Source organism: Sphaerodactylus townsendi, linkage group LG08, assembly GCF_021028975.2.
Source record: "Sphaerodactylus townsendi isolate TG3544 linkage group LG08, MPM_Stown_v2.3, whole genome shotgun sequence".
Taxonomy (NCBI): domain Eukaryota; kingdom Metazoa; phylum Chordata; class Lepidosauria; order Squamata; family Sphaerodactylidae; genus Sphaerodactylus; species Sphaerodactylus townsendi.
Window position 1 is genome coordinate 60895893 of NC_059432.1, and position 21292 is coordinate 60917184.

At 48.4% G+C, this 21292-nt stretch overlaps 1 long non-coding RNA gene across 1 annotated transcript in view; it reads left to right on the forward strand.

Moving 5' to 3' along the window:
* The first annotated feature begins 2430 nt into the window (after nucleotides 1–2430).
* LOC125438322 overlaps nucleotides 2431–21292 on the forward strand; it is a 22961-nt gene continuing 4099 nt past the window's right edge. Inside the window, exons 1-2 of the long non-coding RNA XR_007245333.1 lie at nucleotides 2431–2532; nucleotides 20828–21170. This is a non-coding gene — a long non-coding RNA (uncharacterized LOC125438322). The remainder of the gene's footprint in view (nucleotides 2533–20827; nucleotides 21171–21292) is intronic.

The following is a 21292-nucleotide window of genomic DNA, read 5'->3' on the forward strand; positions in this document are numbered from 1 at the left end:
GGTATAGTGCTCAAAAGCAATGGACTCTACTGAGAAGAACCAGGTTTGATTCCCCTGTCCCCCACAAGAAGCCGGTGTCCCAAGAAGATCTTATCACAATTCTGGCCGAACTCTCTCAGCCCCACCTACCCCGCAAGGTGTCTGTTATGGGGAGAAGGGAAGGAGTCTGTAATTTGAGACTCCTTAAAAAGGCAGAGAAAAGTGGAGAATAAAAACCAACTCTTCTCCCACCCCCCAAAAGGCCCTGGATATACAAACACACACATTTTGTTACCTTCATGCATATTCTGACTTCTTAAAGGGGACCCAAAGTGGATTACTTTCCTCTCTGCCCGTTTTTATCTGTCTTTCAAACAATCCCTAAGCCCGTAGGTAGGCTCACAGCTGAGACTGTGTGTGACTTCGGGTGGTCCCAGGTAGCCCAGCCAGCTTCCATGGCAGAGTGGAGATGATAGAGATGACGATTTATTTCATTTAATATCCTGCCCTCCTCAGGGCGGCTAGCAGACATGTTTGAAACTGTATCAAATATATCAAATAAATACAGCTAAACGACATTAAAACTTCCAGTATAAAATACTTATTTCCATAGATGGCTTGTATGCACTTAACTAGCCTAGTCAAACCAATCTCCCCGCAATTTCAACCCCAAGATTCTAAAGTTTTTGACACTTTTAACTCCACAGGAGTGTCAGAGCCCATCGGTTCCCTCCAGATAGTTATGGATTCTCACAGTTCCCATCATCCCCTGCCAGCATGATGCTGGCAAGGGATGTTGGGAACTGTAGTCCATAACATCCACTACCTGTCAAAGTCTCTCCTCCCTACAATGACACTCTAATCCACAGGTGTCAAACTCGCGGCCCTCCAGATGTTATGGACTACAGTTCCCATCATCCTCTGCCAGCATCATGCTGGCAGGGGATGATGGGAACTGTAGTCCATAACATCCACTACCTGTCATTGTCTCTCCTTCCTACAATGACACTCCTAATCCCACAGGTGTCGTAAACCCATCGGCTCCTCCAGATAAAGTTAGGTGGATTACATAAGTCCCATCATCCCCTGCCAGCATGATGCTGGCAGGGGATGATGGGAACTGTAGTCCATAATATCCACTACCTGTCATTGTCTCTCCTTCCTACAATGACTCTCTAATCCACAGGTGTCAAACTTGTGGCCCTCCAGATGTTATGGACTACAGTTCCCATCATCCCCTGCCAGCATCATGGGGATGATGGGAACTGTAGTCCACAACATCTGGAGGGCCACAAGTGAGAGATTGACACTCCAAAAGCTGCCTAATCAAATCTCCTCCTCCACAGTGCTTCTCGCTTCCTGGCCAGCTCTAACCACACTGCCCTCCATTGTCTTCTTCTCCTTCCAAGCAACATAGGGACCCATTTTGAACCTCTCCTCATCGCGTGCCCTTCATTGGACACCTCTTTCTCCCCCCAAGGGGACCCAAAAGCAGGACATGTAACTCCCCCCTCCACTCTACCCTCTGCTGCAACAACCTCTGTGAGGTATATCTACTCACCCTAGGTGATGCATCTTCTGAGGAGGATAACCTTTTAGAATTGCAGCTACATATCTAGCAGAAGTAACACATCTCAAAGGCGGTACTCAAAATGTGTCCCCAATGTATCAAATCCTCCTAAATTACATTGATTTAATGTCTGAGGCTCCAAGTCATTGTAACAAACATGGAGAGAAGTCGCTCAAATCAGGTTTTAATTCGATAGATGGATATCCCAATCGGGTCTCCAGAAAGTTTTGTGTATAATTTTATCCTAACTTAGTGTACTGGATTCTGGCTGGTATTGCTGTTTGTCATACAAACATACTGTATGCAGATTTACGCCTAATAAAGGTTTACTATACTGTAAAAACAACAACCCTGTGGAGGTAGTAGGCATGCCTAACGCTGCTTCCTGGACCACTCTATAGTCGTGGCAAACCTTTGGCACTCCAGATGTTATGGACTACAGTTCCCATCAGCCCCTGCCAGCCTGGCCAATTGGCCAGGCTGGCAGGGGCTGATGGGAATTGTAGTCCATAACATCTGGAGTGCCAAAGGTTTGCCACCACTGACCTATAGGAGGCTTCTGTGAGGAGAGCCTGAGAGGCCTCCCGCTTTCCCGCGCTTTTCCTCCCCTTCGCTTCCTGAGGCGCCGGCGCCGCTTGTGCGTCCGGGGCGCCATTTTCCTTGTGTTTCGTAGCACGTTTTCCACAGATATCGAACAATATGGAGATGATTTACACTTTATATATGTATATATATATATATATATTAGTCATATTTCGTATTTGGCCACGGACAGTACAAGAAACGACGGCCGCTCCCCCCTCAGCCGCAGCCCTGACGGCGGCCAAGATGGCGGCGGCTGAGGGGCGGGAATCCCGGCTGAGGCGGGGACGGGGGAGGAGGCGGGCGGGCGGGCGGCGCCGCTGAGGCCGCTGCGCGAGGGGAGAGAGGAGGAGGAGGAGGCCAGGAGCGGTGGCGGTTCCATGGTGGCTCTCCCGCCTGAGGTGAGCCCAACGAGGGAGACTCCCTCAATTGGGGGGGGGGGGCGACACGTGAATGCAGACGCGTGTCTCTGTGCTCGTGTGAACGCGGGTCGGGGGTGGGCGGGCGGACCCCACGGTGGGGGAAACGGTCTGTTTGTTTTGCTTTTGAAGACCTTTCGTGCATTCACCCCCGGTCCGCTTCCTGCTTCGTTTTTCCCATTTGCACAGCAAAACACGCGTCTGGAAACGGACGTGGGATAGGGGCGCGTCGCGTGTTCCTCCTTTGCAGAGTCACAAGTGAGGCGGGCATCCGTGGTGGCTTCGTTTTTGGGTCTGCAACCTGCGGCTCTCCAGATGTTATGGACTACAGTTCCCATCATCCCCTGCCAGCATGATGCTGGCAGGGGGTGATGGGAACTGTAGTCCATAACACCCACTACCTGTCATTGCCTCTCCTTCCTGCAATGACACTCTAATCCACAGGTGTCAAACCCACGGCCCTCCAGATGTTATGGACTACAGTCCCCATCATCCCCTGCCAGCATGATGCTGGCAGGGGGTGATGGGAACTGTAGTCCATAACATCCACTACCTGTCATTGTCTCTCCTTCCTACAATGACACTCTAACCCACAGGTGTCAAAACTCACGGCCCTCCAATTGGCCATGCTGGCAGGGGCTGATGGGATTTGTAGTCCATGAACATCTGGAGAGCTGCGGGCTGCAGATCCCTAGAAGCCCTTTTGCAACATGTGCACGGAGGGGGTCCACGGTTCCAGGTGGGATCGGAGCATCATACGGCAGAAAGCTTCTCGCGGCTGCTTCCCAGGAAGCTCCCGTGGCTGCAACCCAGAGATTTGGCAACCCAGGACTGTCGTGGAACAGGTTGGACCAGCCGATAAGCTGCTTAACTGCATGAATAACGCTGTCCGAAGCGACAAGGCCATCGGCCAGCTTTGGGCTTAGTCATTGCCGCACTCCACAACAAAGTATTTTTTTCTCTGTTTGAGTTGTTTCTGCAGTTGTTTGACGTTTCTTTGTAGGATACGTTGCCTTGATACTAACACTGGTTAATTAATTATTAATACTGTACTTTTAAAAAATAAATGAATCCGCGAAGAATTTGTTCTCTGCCGGTGGGGAATTTTGACCCACTGAGCCGGAAAGCGCCATCCCTGGTGTGCAGGCACAAAACCGTGTGGCGATATGTGGCAGCCGGTCAGGCCCTGCTCTGGAAGACTGTTTGGATGCTAAACCTCAACCTCAAAATTGCTTGGCCCCCAATCCGAATCAGGCGCAGGTGGGTTTAAATGCCTCTGCATGCTATACAAACAGTGCAGCAATACAACAGGCGAAGCGTGTGACATCATCAAGGCTTGCAGGAGCAACAGGGAGCCTGTTTTATTTCTGTCCCCCCCTCCCACTGACATGCTACCTGAAGCCTCCTGATAACTAGTGTGCCGTAGTGGTTAGAGCATCAAAGGTCTGGGTTTCAATTACTGGAAGCTGGCCCAGTTATTTCTTCCCAGCCTAAACCACCTTACAGGGTCGTCGTGAAGCTGAGCAGACAAGTGTAAGTCACTTTAGGAAGAAAATTAAGTAAATGAATAGAGTTCCTAGAAGTTCCAGATAGCTGGTGTGCCGTAGAGCATCAAAGATCTGGGGGACTCAGGTTTGAATTACCACTTACTGAGAAAGTTGGACCAGTCATTCATTCCCAGCCTAAACCACCTTACAGGATTGTTGTGAGGATGAGCAGGAAGGTACAAGTCCTTTAGGAAGAACAGGGGGGCTATAAATGAAGTAAACAAATAGAGTTAACACCCTTCTAAGCCCTTTGAAACCAAGGGGCTTAGAAGGGTTTAACTTTATTTACAATGGCGCTGTGCGTTATTTTGCATTCGTACTTCTTCAAATTACTTAATGTTCATTAAGGGAGTGTATAATCCTTACAGCTACCTTGTAAGGTAGACTACTGTGATTATTCCAAAATTGTTGAGGGACGGGTGGTGTAATGCGTGTGTACGGCGAGACAGTATTTTGTTGGACACCGTGGCTTCACCAGTCTAAGTGGCGATGTTTGAACTACAGATATTTTAATCGTGCGGTGCCAGAAAGTGTCGTCAACTCGCACCCGACTGGCAAGAGACGAACAAAGGTGGTTTGCCAGTGGATGGGATGCCACCCGGACTTCTTCAGTGGCATCCCATCCAAATATTAACTGTAGCCGACCCTGCTTAGCTTCCAAGGTCTGGTGAGACCTAGGTCAGCCAGGCCTGTTAAACATTTAGGAAGACTAAATTCGGGAATGGTAACTGTGGCATTCAGTGCTTTCACATCATGCATATATGTATGTGTCATTTGAGGAATGCATATACTAGGATATACAGCGATGCTGCAGGGGTGAGTTTAGGATACACTCTAACAGTCGTATGAGAAAGGAGAAGAGCCTTTTGAAGTGCTGCATGTGGGAATGTGGGGCTGTTCGCTATTTTTGTTCGTGTTGTGGGGGTGCTGCTAGAGGTGGATGACGTAAGAGCTCAGGGTGTGTGATGCTTGCCGATGGTCACCAGGCTGATCTGCAGATCGTGACGGTGTGCGTGTGTGTGTGGGAAAACATAAAATTGCAAGGATTGTTTTGTGGAGCCAGGTGAGTAGTGGAGCATTGTTTGCAAACCTCTTGAAATGTAACTATTAGCAATAAACGTTTGCAAAGATAGTTGGAAGGGGGGGAAAGCAAGACAGGAGAGGTTAATACTAGTATCAGAATAGTCCTGGGGTTTCCAGAAAGCCATCCTGCTTAGATTAAATTGCTGGGGTTTCTCATTCATTCATTCTTGGGGGGTGGGGTGTGTGTGTTACCTTGCATGTTGTAGATTTTGTGCATGATTGATACTTCTATAGACAGATTATACTCCTGTGTAAATTGAGGAATTTGTTTTCTAATTACAGCATGATGCTTGCCTTCTTCTTCTCTGTTCATGTGGCCACTAGCTTTCCATTAGAACTGTACTGTATTTATCCCGAAAGGAAAAGCATTTACTAAAAGGCTAACTTTTTAACTGATGCCGACATGGTTAGGTGGTAAAAACATGTTCGTTGTTCACTGCTCCTCTGTTACTGGAAACTACTTAATGTCCTTTAGTGTAAAGCTGTAGTAGACAGGTGTGGTGGAGACGGAACTTCCAGATACGGTTTGCATTTATTTTAAAGTTTGCTTTATCTCTTAAAAAAAAAAGATGTAAAAAAAGAAGGCTCGACGCACAAAGAGAGGCATTTGTGGGACATTGATTTTGAACTGCATTCTGATGACCCTGCCATGTTATATCCCGACAGAGGAGCGGAAAGAAAGGGACCGATTTCCATCCATTAAACCTGCCAACTCAGTTGATCTCAGATCTTGCCAAAGCTACAATCAGGGCAGGTTGGCACCACTGACTTCTGTGCTACATGTGCAAATATGCAAATCTTGGCCCAGCGCAGCACACGTCAGAGTCTCAGGTAGAAAGCACAGATAGCACTCCCTTTCCAACTCGCAAGGCCCTTCTCCCATGTAAGTAAAACGAGCAGGAGCAACATGAGAGCACTGTAGGGTAGTTGGCCAGTCGATTGTGCCCCCTGGCCTCAGAGTTAGCCGTCTTTCACTCTGCAGTCCTTAATGGTCTCAAATGTGCCAACAAAGACATTCACCCCACGTGGCTCCGTTACCTCTGCTGACCCTTCTCTCCTCACTTCTATTTTTTTGCTATGAATTTCCCATGGTGACATACGGACATTTCCTTTCAAAAATAGAAGAATTAGTGACGCTTCTTGAACACGGCAACAATGCAGGCTCTGGAGGCTGTGAGCTTTTTGTGTTGTCCTGCCTGTATTAACTGGAAAAGTCAGCAAGCCAGATGCTAATAACACTTAACAGCTTGTTAATTACATTGATGGCTTTGGACCCCTGCTAATCCTGTATTCTATTTAAGGAACGCTCCTATGTCTCCGTGCCCTACTCCTTCCTTATATGTGATTTCTGTGTTTATGTTGCAAACTGGGTCTTCTTTGTATTTGGATCTTGAAAGTGAATGTTTGAACATGCTGTCACTTTCCTAACCAGCGTGTTGTAGGCGTTAAGAGTGGGGGCCTCTAATCTGGAGAACTGGGTTTGATTCCCCACTCCTCCATGTGAGAGGTGAAGTCTTATTCTGGTGAACTGGATTTTATTTTCCCCTGCTCCTCTTCAGATAGAAGCCTGCTGGGTGACCTTTAGGATTGTCAAGCTAATTCTTCTTTCTGACCTTCTTCTCAGCCTTCACTCTGCCTCCCAAGGTGCCTGTTGTGGGGAGAGGAAGGGAAAGGAGTTTGCAAGATGCTTTGAGACTCCTTACAGGAGAGAAAGTGGAATACAAATCCAAACTCTTCTTCTGTGTGTGTTAAGTGCGATCAAGACACCTTTTTAGTGTCTGATGAAAAGGAGTATTGAAAGCTTATACTCCAAAATCTTGTGGGTCTCTAAGGTGTTACCCGTCAAACTATTCTACTGCTGACTTGGACTACTCTATGAAACCTTTCTGGGAGAAGAGTTTGTTTTTATACCCTGCTTTTCTCTACTTCACGGAATCTCAAAGTGGCTTACAATTGCAACCCCTTCCTCTTCCCACAACAGGCACCTTGTGAGGTAGGTGGGACTGAGAGAGTTCTGCAAGGACTGTGACCGGCTCGAGGTCACCCAGCAGGCATGCAGAGGAGTGGGGAATCAAACCTACATCACACCAGATTAGTCCGCCACTCTTAACCATTGCACCTCGCTGGCCCTTTGATTTTGTGTACTTTTTAAAACTCTCTGTCAGTTAGTGGTTGAAATATTTTGCTTTCTAACTGATTAAACACAGAAGCGTGGGTATATAATGCTGATGTGTTATACTACGGGTTCAGTGAAGGGCAGTGTTGATTCTGAATTATTTCACTCTTTGTTTAGCTGCATGAATATTCAGAGCCCTGGTGAGAAAATTAATTGTCTGCAGATCAGTTTCAGAGATTAGCCGTGTAGCTAGGAGAACTAGATTCTAGTCCAGTAGCACCTTAGAGACACATAAGATTTTTGGCACGTAGGTTTTTGAGATTTTCGAGACCAAGGGAGATGTGACTCTCAAAAGCTTGTATTGCAAAAATCTTGTTGATCTCTAAGGTGATACTAGACTCCGGTTTATCTGTGGGAGTTTTTCCATCTTTTGCCTAAAGCTGTGGTCATCTAAAGCATCTGGCATCTGTTTCGTTATATCCGACCCTGCAAGGGGTCAGCTTAGTTTCCAGTTCGAGATGTAAAAGAGGGGTAGGAGGGAAAGGGATTTGGAGGAAAGGGAGGGGGGGTTGAAACTTTGGCCTGCGCATGGCACTGCCCCCTTTAAAACTTGTTTAGCAAGTTGCTGACTTGAACCCTAAATACTGCGAGATTTCTTTGGGAGGTCTGTAATGTCTGGTTGCGGCAGATGTCTTTACATCGCGTTACGTAAGCCTGTGGAAGCCAGCATGACAGTCCTGAGGCCCTGGTTGAGAGCAATCAAACAAGGGGCCTGGGAAAGTGGCAGTATGTGGGACAGAAATGTGCTCAGGTTATATCTGCGCACACATTCCTGTGTCACTCGCGACTGTCTTCGCCCTTCCCCGTTGCAGTGACGCACCAGCTCTCATGCCGCTTCCCCTGTGGCATGGCCACCCCCCCCCCTCCTTTCTCCTTTGCAGCTGAGCCACAGTTGCAGGGAATCGCAGGAAAGTTGGTCGGCGGGCTGCGGGGAGCTGAACCGTGCCCCCTCTCAGGTTGGCTGGGGGTGGAGCGTTCACACAGCACCCTGCCTGCAGCCATTGAGTACCTCATCCTTTTAGTCAGAGCGAGGGAGGTTTTTCTTCACTCCAGATCGGAGAGGGCCTCGGGAGCTCCCTGTGTTATGCTCAGAAAGAAAGCATGACGTCACATACAGGCTCTGAAAATAGGCAGGGGGGAAACCCCTGTGTGGCAGCAACCTGTGTCCTGAGAGGGCTCCTTCATTTACTGCTATCTGGCCACACTGGTCTGTGCTCCATAATAGGCTCCTGGTTGGGGGTCAGCCATTTGGAAGATGTCACTTTGTCAACGGCATGAGTTATGTATTTACATCAGAATGCTTTAGACTAGAGCAGTGACGGCGAACCTTTTTGAGACCGAGTGCCCAAACTAGGCACAAAACTCGCAGGCTCCAAAAAAACGCACTTATTTTACGCATAGGGTGCCAACGCTGGAGATTTAACCTTGAATAACCCCCCCTCGAGGCAGGGGCCAGCCCTGCTGTCAGCCTCCAGCAAGTCCCACATGCACCGCTCTGTGCCTCTCTAGCATCTTTGCTGCCTATACCCCCCCCCCCCAGCAGCAGCCACCTGGACCACAGGCACCAGGCCCGCCAGCCTCCCTGCTCGCTGAGGTGCACGCACATCAAGTCCAGCAGCCCAGGCCCGCCTAGATGTGTGTGTGTGTGTGTATGTGACAGAGTGTCAGTTCCCCTTGCATGAAACAAACTCTGTCTTGCCACAGTGCCCACAGAGAGGGCTCTAAGTGCCACCTCTGGCACCCGTGCCATAGGTTCGCCACCACTGGACTAGAGCATAGGTGTCAAACTCGCAGCTCTCCAGATGTTATGGACTATAGTTCCCATCATCCCCTGCCAGGCCGCGAGTTTGACACCTGTGCTTTAGAGTCCTTCATTCCCCTGACCTTCATACTTAACCTGGTAAACTTGTATGCGCCAGATGCCCTCTTCGTTCCCTTCTCACAACAGTCTCTTTGGCAGCAGTGTAGCTGTATCAGAATCAGTCCTTTGGAATGGCTCACCCCAATGCATGTGGAGGGGATTTTTGCTTTCTGGATTCAGCAACATGTGCGAAATAGTTTTAACTCTGAGGGTATTGGTGAAGGGTCAGTTGCTTTGGCAATTGATCGGCTTCATTTATACCCCCACCTTTCTCCCACTGGAACGCCCCATCTCCCTCTTCGGCTACCCCTCCACATTAGTAGCTCCTCTCGAAGTTAGGCTGGAATTCTGGACCAAGGGTGTGTGACTGCTTAAGGCAGTGGTGGCGAACCTTTGGCACTCCAGATGTTATGGACTACAATTCCCATCAGCCCCTGCCAATTGGCCATGCTGGCAGGGGCTGATGAAATTGTAGCCCTGCTTTATCTGGAGTACCAAAGGTTGCCTGCAACGGGCTAAGAATCACCCAGCAAGCTTCCATGGCAGAGTCTTGTTGATTTCCTGATATATTGTTTTTCTGTGTTCAGAACTTGTTTTGTTTATAGGCAGTAGAGCGATACAGTCTTGGCATCAAAGTGTGCAGAGAGATGACGAGGGCAGAAAAGGCTGACTCTCCTGTAACCTCCTTGCGGGCGTGAAACAATCCTGTTCTCGACTTCTGCCCGCACCCCCTTGATCGGCTAGACCTTTGGACTTTATAAAACATAAATATTCTGGAATGGGGTCTATCGGTTTGTCTGTACGCGTATTGAGATTCAGCACGACATTCCCAAACAAGTTGGTGGAGGATTAAGGTCTTCAAGAAGTTCAACCAAATGAAGTGCTCATCTTGAGCTGCGTGAGTGCACTTTATCTGAGATTCTGTTCTGGTAAAAATATATACATATGACTCACCTAAAGACATTTTCTTTGGCCTGTTATGTATGCTCCACTTCCCCAGCGACTGCTTGCTTCACAGTGGGGCTTCCCTGCTGCTTTCTCGTCTTACCTGCTCTTACCTGTAAAAAAACTCTGCTACTGGAGCTGAGTGGGCGATAGCCACCCAGTGCTTGCTGCTCACATTGGCAAGAGGCAGGGCAGAGGGCGGCCACCAGTGAGGAGTCTGCAGTTTGCCAGTCTGGGGGGCACGGCAAGAGGGCATGAATTGTCTGTGAGGAGGGGCCCAGGCAGCGCGGCTTTTCGGCATTTAGATTGCCCACACTGGAACCATGGGAGGGCCCTGATAGTATTAAGGTGTATTAAAGCAGGTGTATTAAGGTGTATTAAGGTGTATTAAAGCAGGTGTATTAAGGTGTATTAAGGTGTATTAAAGCAGGTGTATTAAGGTGTATTAAGGTGTATTAAAGCAGGTGTATTAAGGTCCGGCTTGGCCCAGCCTCAGCTCAGTGCGCTGGGGCCCCTGGGCACAGGCATCCTAGCAGTGTCAGGGGAGGCGGCAGTGGCAATTGCTGCCGCTGAGCTGCAAGGCTAATTCAAATGGGCGGCTCGCAAGCACTGTCTTCTGTGCACAGCCACTGGCCAAGCCCTCCAGCCCTTGGCCACCGCTCACCCTGGAGTCGTGGAAGGGCCCCAACAGCTTCATCATCTGGGCCGGGCTTGGCCCAGCCCGGCTGAGTGCTTCTGCCGCCGGGGCACAGGCATCCAAGCGGTGATAGGGGAGGCGGCAGCCACTGCAGCAAAGCTGCAAGCCAAGCTTGAAGGGAAGCTTGCAAGTGCTGTCATCTCCTGTGCGCTGCCACCAGCCAAGCCCTCGTTCCCTTAGCTGCCACTCACTGGCTGCTGGTTGCCTGACGCTGAGGGCAGGTGTCCTGTTCGTGAGTCGTGTGTGGTGATTGGCTGAGAGTGCATTGTCGCCTCTGGGAAGCAGCAGTGGCGTAGTGGTTAAAGCAGGTGTACTCTAATTTGAAGGAGCCGGGTTTGATTCCCCGCTCTGCCGCTTGAGCTGCAGAGGCTTATCTGGGATTTCAGATTAAGCCTGCCTCCCGTTACATGCACCAGCTACAGGTGAACGGGCTAGTGACGGTTCTTGGGGCTCTCAGCCCCACCTACCTCGCAGGGTGTTTGTTGTGAGGGGAGAAGGGGAAGGAGTTTGTAAGCCCCTTTGAGTCTGCTTGCAGGAGAGAAAGGGGGGACATAAATCCAGCTCTTCTTCTTCTGGATAGCCTTACTCTTTTATATACACTGATGATATCTGACTGGTGATTTGTGCAGGGTTAACTCACCCAATTGCTAATATAAACTGTATTTAATCAGCAACTACTTGCGGAGGGCTCCTATCCCATTACTGTTTCTTTATGTGTTCACTTAATTCAAGCTGACCAAAAAAAAAACGAGGAGAGAAAGAGAGAGGAAGTCATTGGAAGGGTTTTTAAAAGCAGTCCAAAGAGTAAAAGTAGTTTCTGGGGACTTTGATAGCTGATTGATGCCTGCATATTTGTCACTTAGAGCAAACAATTTTATTGAAATGATCAGTGGGCTTTTGATGCTCTGACATGCTAAAGCTGCCGGAACTTTTTTGCTCTGAGCTCACAGTCCAGATTTCCACATGCATGGCATTTCAAATGTGGAGTTCTGTAGGAAGGACTTCCTATTCATTAGAACAGGGGCCTGCAACCTGCGGCTCTCCAGATGTTCATGGACTACAATTGGCCATGGTGGACAATTGGCCATGGACTACAATTACACCAATTGGCCATGGTGGCAGGGGCTGATGGGAATTGTAGTCCATGAACATCTTGAGAACCGCAGGTTGCAGACCCCTGTATTAGAAGTAGTTAAGCATATTTCTTTTGTATTCCTTGGGGGAAAATAGCAGGGTGTCAGAATAACAAATAAATGAACCTGGGAAAAATTCTGGTAAACTCAGGAGACATTTCCACTCAGATTTCTCATTTGGAACCTGGTGCTCATTCATAGGGCCCTTTTATAATTACAGCAGTGGTGGTTCATTTCTTTTTCCGTGAATCCGTCCCACAACGTTGCTGTAACATCTGTAATACATGGCGCTATGTTCTTTGAGCTGGAAGCCCCAAGTTATCCCTGGCTCATCAGACCTGCCTTGGTTAGTACTTGGCAGAGGAGCTGCCAAGGAAATCAGAGTTTGCTATTCAGGGCGAGCAGTAATGACTGCATACAGCCATCCGTTGCGAAACCCTATGGCGGTGGTGAACCTTTGGCACTCAGATGTTGCTTGAACTACAATTCCCATCAGCCCCTGCCAGCATCCCTGCTGGCAGGGGCTGACAATGATCACAACATCTGGAAATTATAGAGTCGCCACCACTATTTTACTGATGGCGAACCTTTGCGAGACGAGTGCCCAAATTGCAGCAAAACCCACTTAGTATTGCAAAAGTGCCAACACGGCAATTTAACTTGAATACAGAGGTTTTAGTTTAGAAAAACGGTTGGCTCCGAGACGTGCGTTACTCAGGAGTAACCTTGGTGGTAGTCGGTGAAACTGTTTTGAAACGCCGTGCAACTCTTCCAACAGGTGAATCACACGACCCTAGGAGGGTTGCTCAGAAGCAAGCCCGTTGTAGCAGCCGGAGCTTACTCCCAGGTAAAGGTTTGTGCTTTAGTTCTTTGCATGAAAATCAGTGGGGGCTTAACAGGGTTACCTGCACTGCTTCCTCAAAAACTAGGTCTTAGGTTTAATGCTAATAATTGAGCCAGGCCAGCCTAGATGTGGGCCGGGGGGCACTCTGTTGTGTGTGCCCACAGAGGGAGCTCTGAGTGCCTCAACGTGCCATGGGTTGCATGCACCACTGCCCTATGGGCTTGCTATGGTGGCGTGTGGCAGAGGTGCTTTCCACCTATTATATGACTCTTAGTCGTCTGTAGCTCCCAGTGTGATCCTCCTCGATCTGGGGTACAAATGCCTTAGCAGACCAGGTGCTCAGGAGCAGCAGAAGCCCGTTGCTTCCACATCCTGCATTCGAGCTCCCAAAGGAGTCTGGTGGGCCACTGCGAGTAGCTGGACTAGGTGGACTGGTCTGATCAAGCAGGCTCTTTCTTATGTTCTTATGGGCAGGCCAAATTGTACAAGGCAACAGCCTGGAGCAAAAGAATTGGAGAAATGGATTGGGTGGGAAGGAATCTGTATAAGACACTTGAAAGGTGTGGACACTGAGGAAGTTTTCTGTTTCATCCGTGATTCAGAGCCATTGTGCTGTCGTGGTTAAGAGAGGTGGACTCTAGTCTGAAGAGCTGGATTCTACACATGAAGCCTGCTGGGTGACCTTGAGCTAGTCACAATTCTGTCCAAACTCTCTCCACCCTACCTACCTCACAAGGTGCCTATTGTAGGGAGGGAAAGGGAAAGATATTTGTGAGCCACTTTGACACTATCCAAACTCTTCTTCTGCTCTCCTTTTGACATGGAGGCATTTGAACGTTTATATTGGAAGGATGCTTTTTAAAGGGGGAAGGCAAAAAAGATTTCACAATCGCTATAAATTGTAATAAAAAAAGACAGCACTGATGTAATCTTCATTTTAAAAAAAAACCCCCAACAAACTCTACTTCAGTTTCCCAGAAGGGAAATCTTGAAGTTCCTAGGCAGTGGTTCCCGGGAGGGTTAAATGACACAACATTTATTGTGTTTTGAAACTTGGAGTCTTTGGCTCAAAAATGGGATTTGTGGGTGCTTCTGATATCCCTGAGGGAAGGAGAGGCGATTCTTGCAGGGGTCTGCAACCTGCGGCTCTCCAGATGTTCAAGAACTACAATTCCCATCAGCCCCTGTCAGCATGGAGAGCCGCAGGTTGCAGACGCCTGTTTGCTAGGTTAAGCAAAATGATAATTTTGTAAAAACTGGCTGTGATTAAATCCTGTCACCTTTTAAGAATGGCAAGTTTAGTCATTGAGTCAGTCTTAATCTGACTAGTGTCCTGTTAATGGATCTTAAAAGGGAGACCTCATTAAATAATGTTTACAACAGCTGCAATTTGCAAATGTCCCAGCCCCGTATTGCCTTTGAGTTAACAGTTTTGATGTTGAATTAGCTTGTTTTATAGAGAGAGAATGGAGAGGACTTTTTGGTATTCACTTAGAGATGAGTCATCTCTGTTTTCTTTTCTCTTCTGCCATTGTGTCTGGAGCTTTAGAGAGCTGGACCGTCTCCATGCCTCTGCATGACATGGTGAGAAGGATCAGGCAGACTACTTTTTAGAGTCGTGTTTATACTGGAGAGAAACAAAGTCCTGTGTCAACAGATTTCAGTGTTAAGACATAAATCAACATCGAGGACTTTGGGTGTGTTGGGCAGGTCTCCCAGAGAAGATGTTGGGTGACCTGCGGTGAGTCACTTGTTCTTAGCCTAACCTACCCCACAGGACTGGTGTGAGAATAAAAAGGAGGAAGGGAGAACCACATACATCACCCACAACTCCTTGGAAGAAGGGTGCAGCAAAAATATCAGTACACACTCCTCCCTCACTGTTCAGGGCAGTCTTTATATGTGTTGCTTTGGCCAGAACGCAAAACTGTCTCCTCTATTTCTGCCTGGCCAGGATCACAAAGGTTTTTGAGCCTTCTGGCACCTTTGGAATTCTGTTGCAGTAAGAACATAAGAACATAAGAACTAGGCTGCTGGATCAGACCAGAGTCCATCTAGTCCAGCACTCTGCTACTCGCAGTGGCCCACCACGTATCATGGGCACAGCCACAAAACGTCTGCCGCTGAAGGTGGAGCCAGCCATACTATCGGGTTGCTGCCTCTCACCTTCAGTCATACAATGAAGCTTCTTGTGATGTGGTGGCAGCTGCTATCAGAATCATAGAGTTGAAAAAGACCCCAAGGGCCATCCAGTCCAACCCCGTGCCATGCAGGAGCACCCGGTCAAAACACTCCCGACAGATGGCCATCCAGCCTGTGCTTAAAAACCTGCAAAGAAGGAGACTCCACCCCCCTCCCAGGCAGCACTGAAGCAACTTTTAAAAAAACCTGTGCAGTCAGTCCAGTCTCTGGTGGCTGGTCAGAACCTTTGCTTGGCCCTCTCTGGCCCTGCATGCTTTCTAAAAACTCTGGGGAAAGGAGAGAGTGCTTCCTTGTGCGTAATCAGAGAAACGCCAGGATAATCCCCTGCAAATCCACTGTGCAGGGAAGAATCCCGAGGTAAACTTTCCATGCGTAATGGACCAAAATCTCCTCTGTCGGCCTTTTGCTTCTCTTTGGTCTTTCCTTCAGTGCTTTATCAATCTGTGGCAGCTTACTCTCTTTCGGCATGTGTACACACAGATTTCAGTAGGCTTAACTGTAATTTTCACTGTCTCCCAGGAACGGTAGTTTTAGGCATGACACATGGGGCTCGCATGACACATGCAGAGGGCTGAGATGTCATTCCTGGCCAGCGGAAATCCTCTGGCCCCTCCTCGCGCCTCTGCCCTTCTCTTCGCTGCCTAACTCTTCCTAAATGAAACCTTTCCTCAGGAATCTGTGGTCTTGGCCAGAACAAATCCTGCCGCTTCCACAGGTCCATGTGGGATTGCTGTCAAACTAGCGCGTGCCGTTTCTTCATCAACTGCTTCCCTCTTGGGGAGGGCTTTTAATATGGGTCTTGTTGGATGCCTTTTAATTGTATTAACCGCAGTTTTTAAAGGGGTTTAGTTGTTATATTTTAAAACTAATGGAGCCTGTGCAAATTGTAGTTTATGTAGCTAATTTTGCTCCCTTTGTTTGGTTTTATTGTGGTAGATTTTATGTTGTACACCGCCAAGAGCCCCTCGGGGATAGGGCGGTATAGAAAACTAAAAATAAACAAACAAACAAATAAATAAATAAGAAGAGCAGATGCGTTCTCAGACAGGCTTGAACCAGCAAGAGAAATGGGAGGAAATGAACGTGATCTAAATGCTGTGACTAAGCAACAGAGACTTCCCTTTTTGGGGTTAGTGATGCTCGGGACGTCCTGAAAGGGACGGAAGCTTGCTTCAAAAAGAGCCGGATGGTTTTAAGAGACCAGCTGTGATATTGCCCAACTGTGATATTGAATGGTGGGAACTTTTTATACTAACTGCTTCCTGTCTTCCATCAGTTGCTCCTCCGATGTGTGCTCTGAGTGCGTCATACGTTTGAAGGAACTTAAGTGCCAAAGAATAAAAAAGACAGGTGAACCTCAAATTGTGAAATCTGAAATGATCAACCTTAAATTATGGGTTCAAATGCACTCGGTAACAATTTTACGGCCCCATCCAAAGTGTGTGCGTGTGTATGTGGGGGATCAGCGTGTGGCTGCGGTGGGTTTGCCTTCCCGGGGCACTTAACTCGGTGTGCGGCTGCCAGTGCCCTCCCCATCAGTGAGACGCAGCACAAGACACTGTGACAGCATCCCTGCGCCTCCACCTGCGTAGTGGGGGTGATCTGGGGGCATGGCTGGGGAAGGAGCTGACTTAAGGAGCAGTGGCGTAGGAGGTTAAGAGCTCGTGTATCTAATCTGGAGGAACCGGGTTTGATTCCCCGCTCTGCCGCCTGAGCTGTGGAGGCTTATCTGGGGAATTCAGATTAGCCTGTGCACTCCCACACACGCCAGCTGGGTGACCTTGGGCTAGTCACAGCTTCTCGGAGCTCTCTCAGCCCCACCCACCTCAAAGGGTGTTTGTTGTGAGGGGGGAAGGGCAAGGAGATTGTAAACCCCTTTGAGTCTCCTGCAGGAGAGAAAGGGGGGATATAAATCCAAACTCTTCTTCTTCTCTTCTTCCTCCTGGCCATTCGCCGCCTTCCGCTGGCAGCACTTTATTTATTGCAAATGCCTGAGCAGACCAGGTGCTCGGGAGCAGCAGCGGGAGCAGCAGCAGAAGGCCATTGCTTTCACATCCTGCAGGTGAGCTCCCAAAGGCACCTGGTGGACCACTGCGAGTAGCAGAGTGCTGGACTAGATGGACTCTGGTCTGATCCAGCAAGGCTCTTTCTTATGTTCTTATTTAGGCTTTGGCCGTTGAAAAGACTTCGTAAGTTTATGCAGCCCCATAGAGGCCTCTTGGTGGCAGGGAGGCTTTTTCTCTTTGCAAGCCCCCCAGACTGCCGGGAAGTCTCTCTGGGAGGCGCCACGGCTGGCCGTTTGGATGGCGCTGTCCAGCAGTTATTTCTTTAAGAGGACATGTAAATATTAATAACTGCAGAATAAATCAGTCGGAGGGCCAGGATCTCATTTCACAAAAGGCTGAGGTAACGCTTACTAAAAACTCTGACAAAATTATGAAATAGCATTATGCAATGTAATCATTCCAATATTTAGATAAAAATGGTCCAAGCCTATTTATTCATTGACTTCAGCAGTGGCGTAGAGGGTTGAGAGCTCGTGTATCTAATCTGGAGGAACCGGGTTTGATTCCCAGCTCTGCCGCCTGAGCTGTGGAGGCTTATCTGGGGAATTCAGATTATCCTGTACACTCCCACACACGCCAGCTGGGTGACCTTGGGCTAGTCACAGCTTCTCGGAGCTCTCTCAGCCCCACCTACCTCACAGGGTGTTTGTTGTGAGGGGGGAAGGGCAAGGGGATTGTAAGCCCCTTTGAGTCTCCTGCAGGAGAGAAAGGGGGGATATAAATCCAAACTCCTCCTCCTCCTCCTCCTCCTCCTCCTCCTGACTTTTTCTTTTTTTGGTCCTTACAACCATCCTGCGAGGTAGTTTTAGGCCAGGGGTCTGCAACCTGCGGCTCTCCAGATGTTCATGGACTACAGGGGCTGATGGGAATTGTAGTCCGTGAACATCTGGAGAGCCGCAGGTTGCAGACCCCTGCTTTAGGCTGAGTGCACTTGCTGGGCCCAAGGTCACCCAACAGGCTTCCATGACAGAATAGGGCAGTGGTGGCGAACCTTTGGCACTCCAGATGTTATGGACTACAATTCCCATTAGTCCCTGCCAGCATGGCCAATTGGCAGGGGCTGATGGGAATTGTAGTCCATAACATCTGGAGTGCCAAAGGTTCACCACCACGGGAGTAGGGATTCGAACCTGAGTCTCCCAGATCCCAGTCAGACAGTCTGACCGCCACGCCACGCTGGTTTTCTGCCAGAATTCCCTTGTCACAGTGTATGTTCATGCATTTATGAGCATGTTTATAATAATCACAATGTGTGTGCATGTTAGAATTACTGTTAATTTTGGATTGTGATTTTTGGGTGGAACTGGAATATGTAATTCCAGGGTAATCAATGAAAGCAGAGAAAATGGTCTGAAAGGGGAATAGAAATTGTGAAAAACCCTGAAGGGTCCCATTGTGTTAGGGTGAGTTTGGACCCTCCAGTTTTGGCTCTGTGTATTTCACACGTATCTTCTTTTTAAAAATGACGGCTGGGAACAGGCCAAGGTGAAGACAGCCAACATTTTGCCATCCACTATTTGTCTGAAGGCAGTTCTGATAATGCCAGCAGGGCCTGCCCTGTTTCTTTTGTTCCTTCCTCCTCTCTGTTCATTCCCTGATTGAGTTTTTGTGGTGTCAGAAGAACCTTTGACCCTATATGACAGATAGTTAGGATGTCTGTGCTCGGCAAGGGGAACCCACTCTCTCTCAAACCACCTTCAGCTCTCTGAATTTCTGTGTAATCAGTCTTCACAAATGGATAGTTCTTATTTAAACTATCTTCTCCTCCTCCCTCCTCCTCCTCCTCCTCCTCCTCCTCCTCCTCCTCCTTCTTCTTCTTCTTCTTCTCCCTCTTCTTCTTCATCTTCTTCTTCTCCCTCTCCTCCCTCTCCTCCCTCTTCTCCTTTTCCTTCTCCCTCTTCTTCTTCTTCTTCATCTTCTTCTTCTCCCTCTCCTCCCTCTTCTCCTTTTCCTTCTCCCTCTTCTCCTTCTCCTTCTCCCTCTTCTTCTCCTCCTCCTCCCTTCTCCCTCTTCTCCTCCTCCCCCTTCTCCTTCTCCTCCTCCCTCTCCTCCTCCTCCTCCTTCTCCCTTCTCCCCCTTCTCCTTCTTCCCCTTCTCCTTCTCCTCCTCCTCCTTCCTCTTCCTCTTCCTCTTCTTCATTGTGTGTCCCTAAAATCTTTTTTACCATTCAACTGACAGACTGTGCTTGACCATTAATATGCTCAGTGACTTCCATGATAAAATATTCTTTTTTCCCCACTGTCTCCCCCACCACCTCCAACACACACACTATTGCTCCAATACCATCTTCGGTGAGTAGGGTGGGGGTGAAGAGAGAAATGGGAAGTGTGCCTATGACTAAGCTCTGTTGCATCATTTACGCTGTTGAAGAGCAGGCTGCTTATATAATGCACCATAGCATAGGAGAAATGCCAGTGTTTCATTTCCTGGGTGGAAGCTGTTTGTGGTTGTTTGGGGTAGGTTTTAATTTCAGTTAATGTTTGGTGAAGAGTGAGTTCGCAGTGCAGAAGAGAAGGTACTGGTCCTTTCCGATGTCCAGTTTTTGAGAAGCAATAGCGTTGATCCCAAAGGTAATTCTTTCTTGTGGCAACAGGGAGAGCCTGCTGTTTTCTTGTCTTGTCTGTCAACATGTTGTTTCCACAACCTTGTTTATAATATTAATGAAGCTGGTATTCTGAGTTGTGTGCTGTGCCCATTTGAGTTCATGTTTCATGGTTAAGGCAGAGAAAAGTCATGATAAAGGCACGGAACCATGATGAAGTTATCACAGAAAAATATCATCGTAAAATCATACCGTGTTTCCCCGAAAATAAGATAGGGTCTTATATTAATTTTTGCACCAAAAGATGCCTTAGGACTTCTTTTCGGAGTAGGGCTTATTTTAGGGGAAATACGGTACCGTCACAATTCTTTAAGGCGGACTCACGGCAGCCCCGTTGCTTCCCCATCACGTGTGATGCAAGCTGCATCCTCATTGGCAGGGAGTACCCTGCTGGATCACACCATCCTGAGCTGTAACTACCGGCAGGGCTAATGTTTGGAGTGGGGCTTATATTTTAAGCCTCTTCCAAAAATCCTGAAAAATCATGATAGGGCTTATTTTCGGGGTAGGGCTTATTTTCCGGGGAACACGGTAGAGTTGGAAGGGGCCATCGAGGCCATCTAGTCCAACCTCCTGCCCAATGCAGGATCAGCCAGTAGTATCCCAGACAAGTGTGTGTCCAGTTGCTGCTTAGACTGCCAGTGAGGGGGAGCTCAGCAGGCAGCTGATTCCACTGTTGCACAACTCTTACTGTAAACGTTTTTTCCTAATATCCAGTCGGAACCTTTCTGCCCATGATTTCTCCTCATTATTGCAAGCCTTATCTTCTGCTGCCAACAGGAACATCCCCCTGCCTTCCTCTAAGTCAGTGGTTCTCAACCTGTGGGTCGGGACCCCTTTGGGGGTTGAACGACCCTTTCACAGGGGTCGCCTAAGACTCTCTGCATCAGTGTTCCCATCTGTAAAATGGATTAATGTTAGGGTTGGGGGTCACCACAACATGAGGAACTATATTAAAGGATCACGGCATTAGGAAGGTTGAGAACCACTGCTCTATGCGACAGCCCTTCAACTTTGTCTTCAGTAAATTCTGTGCTGTTTCCTTTAAGAGAAATGCCCATGTACTAATTGATAAAACATACTGCATTTGCCTACTTATATTGTTCTTCATTCCTTGCCAGGTAGAGCTTTGTGGAATGGAAGATGGAAGACAAAGGGGCTCGTGTTGCTGACTATTTTGTCGTGGCGGGGCTGACTGATATTTCCAAACCACTGGAGGAGAAAATCCACTTCAACGATGCTTGTCATAAACTTGCAAAACCAAAAGAGCCAATCACAGATGTGGTGGTAGTCATTAAATCTCTGGGAGAGGAGGTACCCCATGGATACAAATGTTTAGACACCACCCCATCGGGACTGTCCGCAGATCTCAACAACGGCAGCCTTGTGGGGCCACAAATACACCTTTGCTACAGAAGGGGAAGAGACAAGCCCCCACTCACGGATCTGGGGTGAGTAGTTTTTGTTGCTGCTCGTTTTTAGTATTCCCAACAGTTCAAGTAGTAAGTAGAGTTCCTGAGTTCTGTATGAAGAAGGGCAGGTTTGCTCAGGAGTTCCAGGGATGGAGTCAGAGAATAATCCAGTAG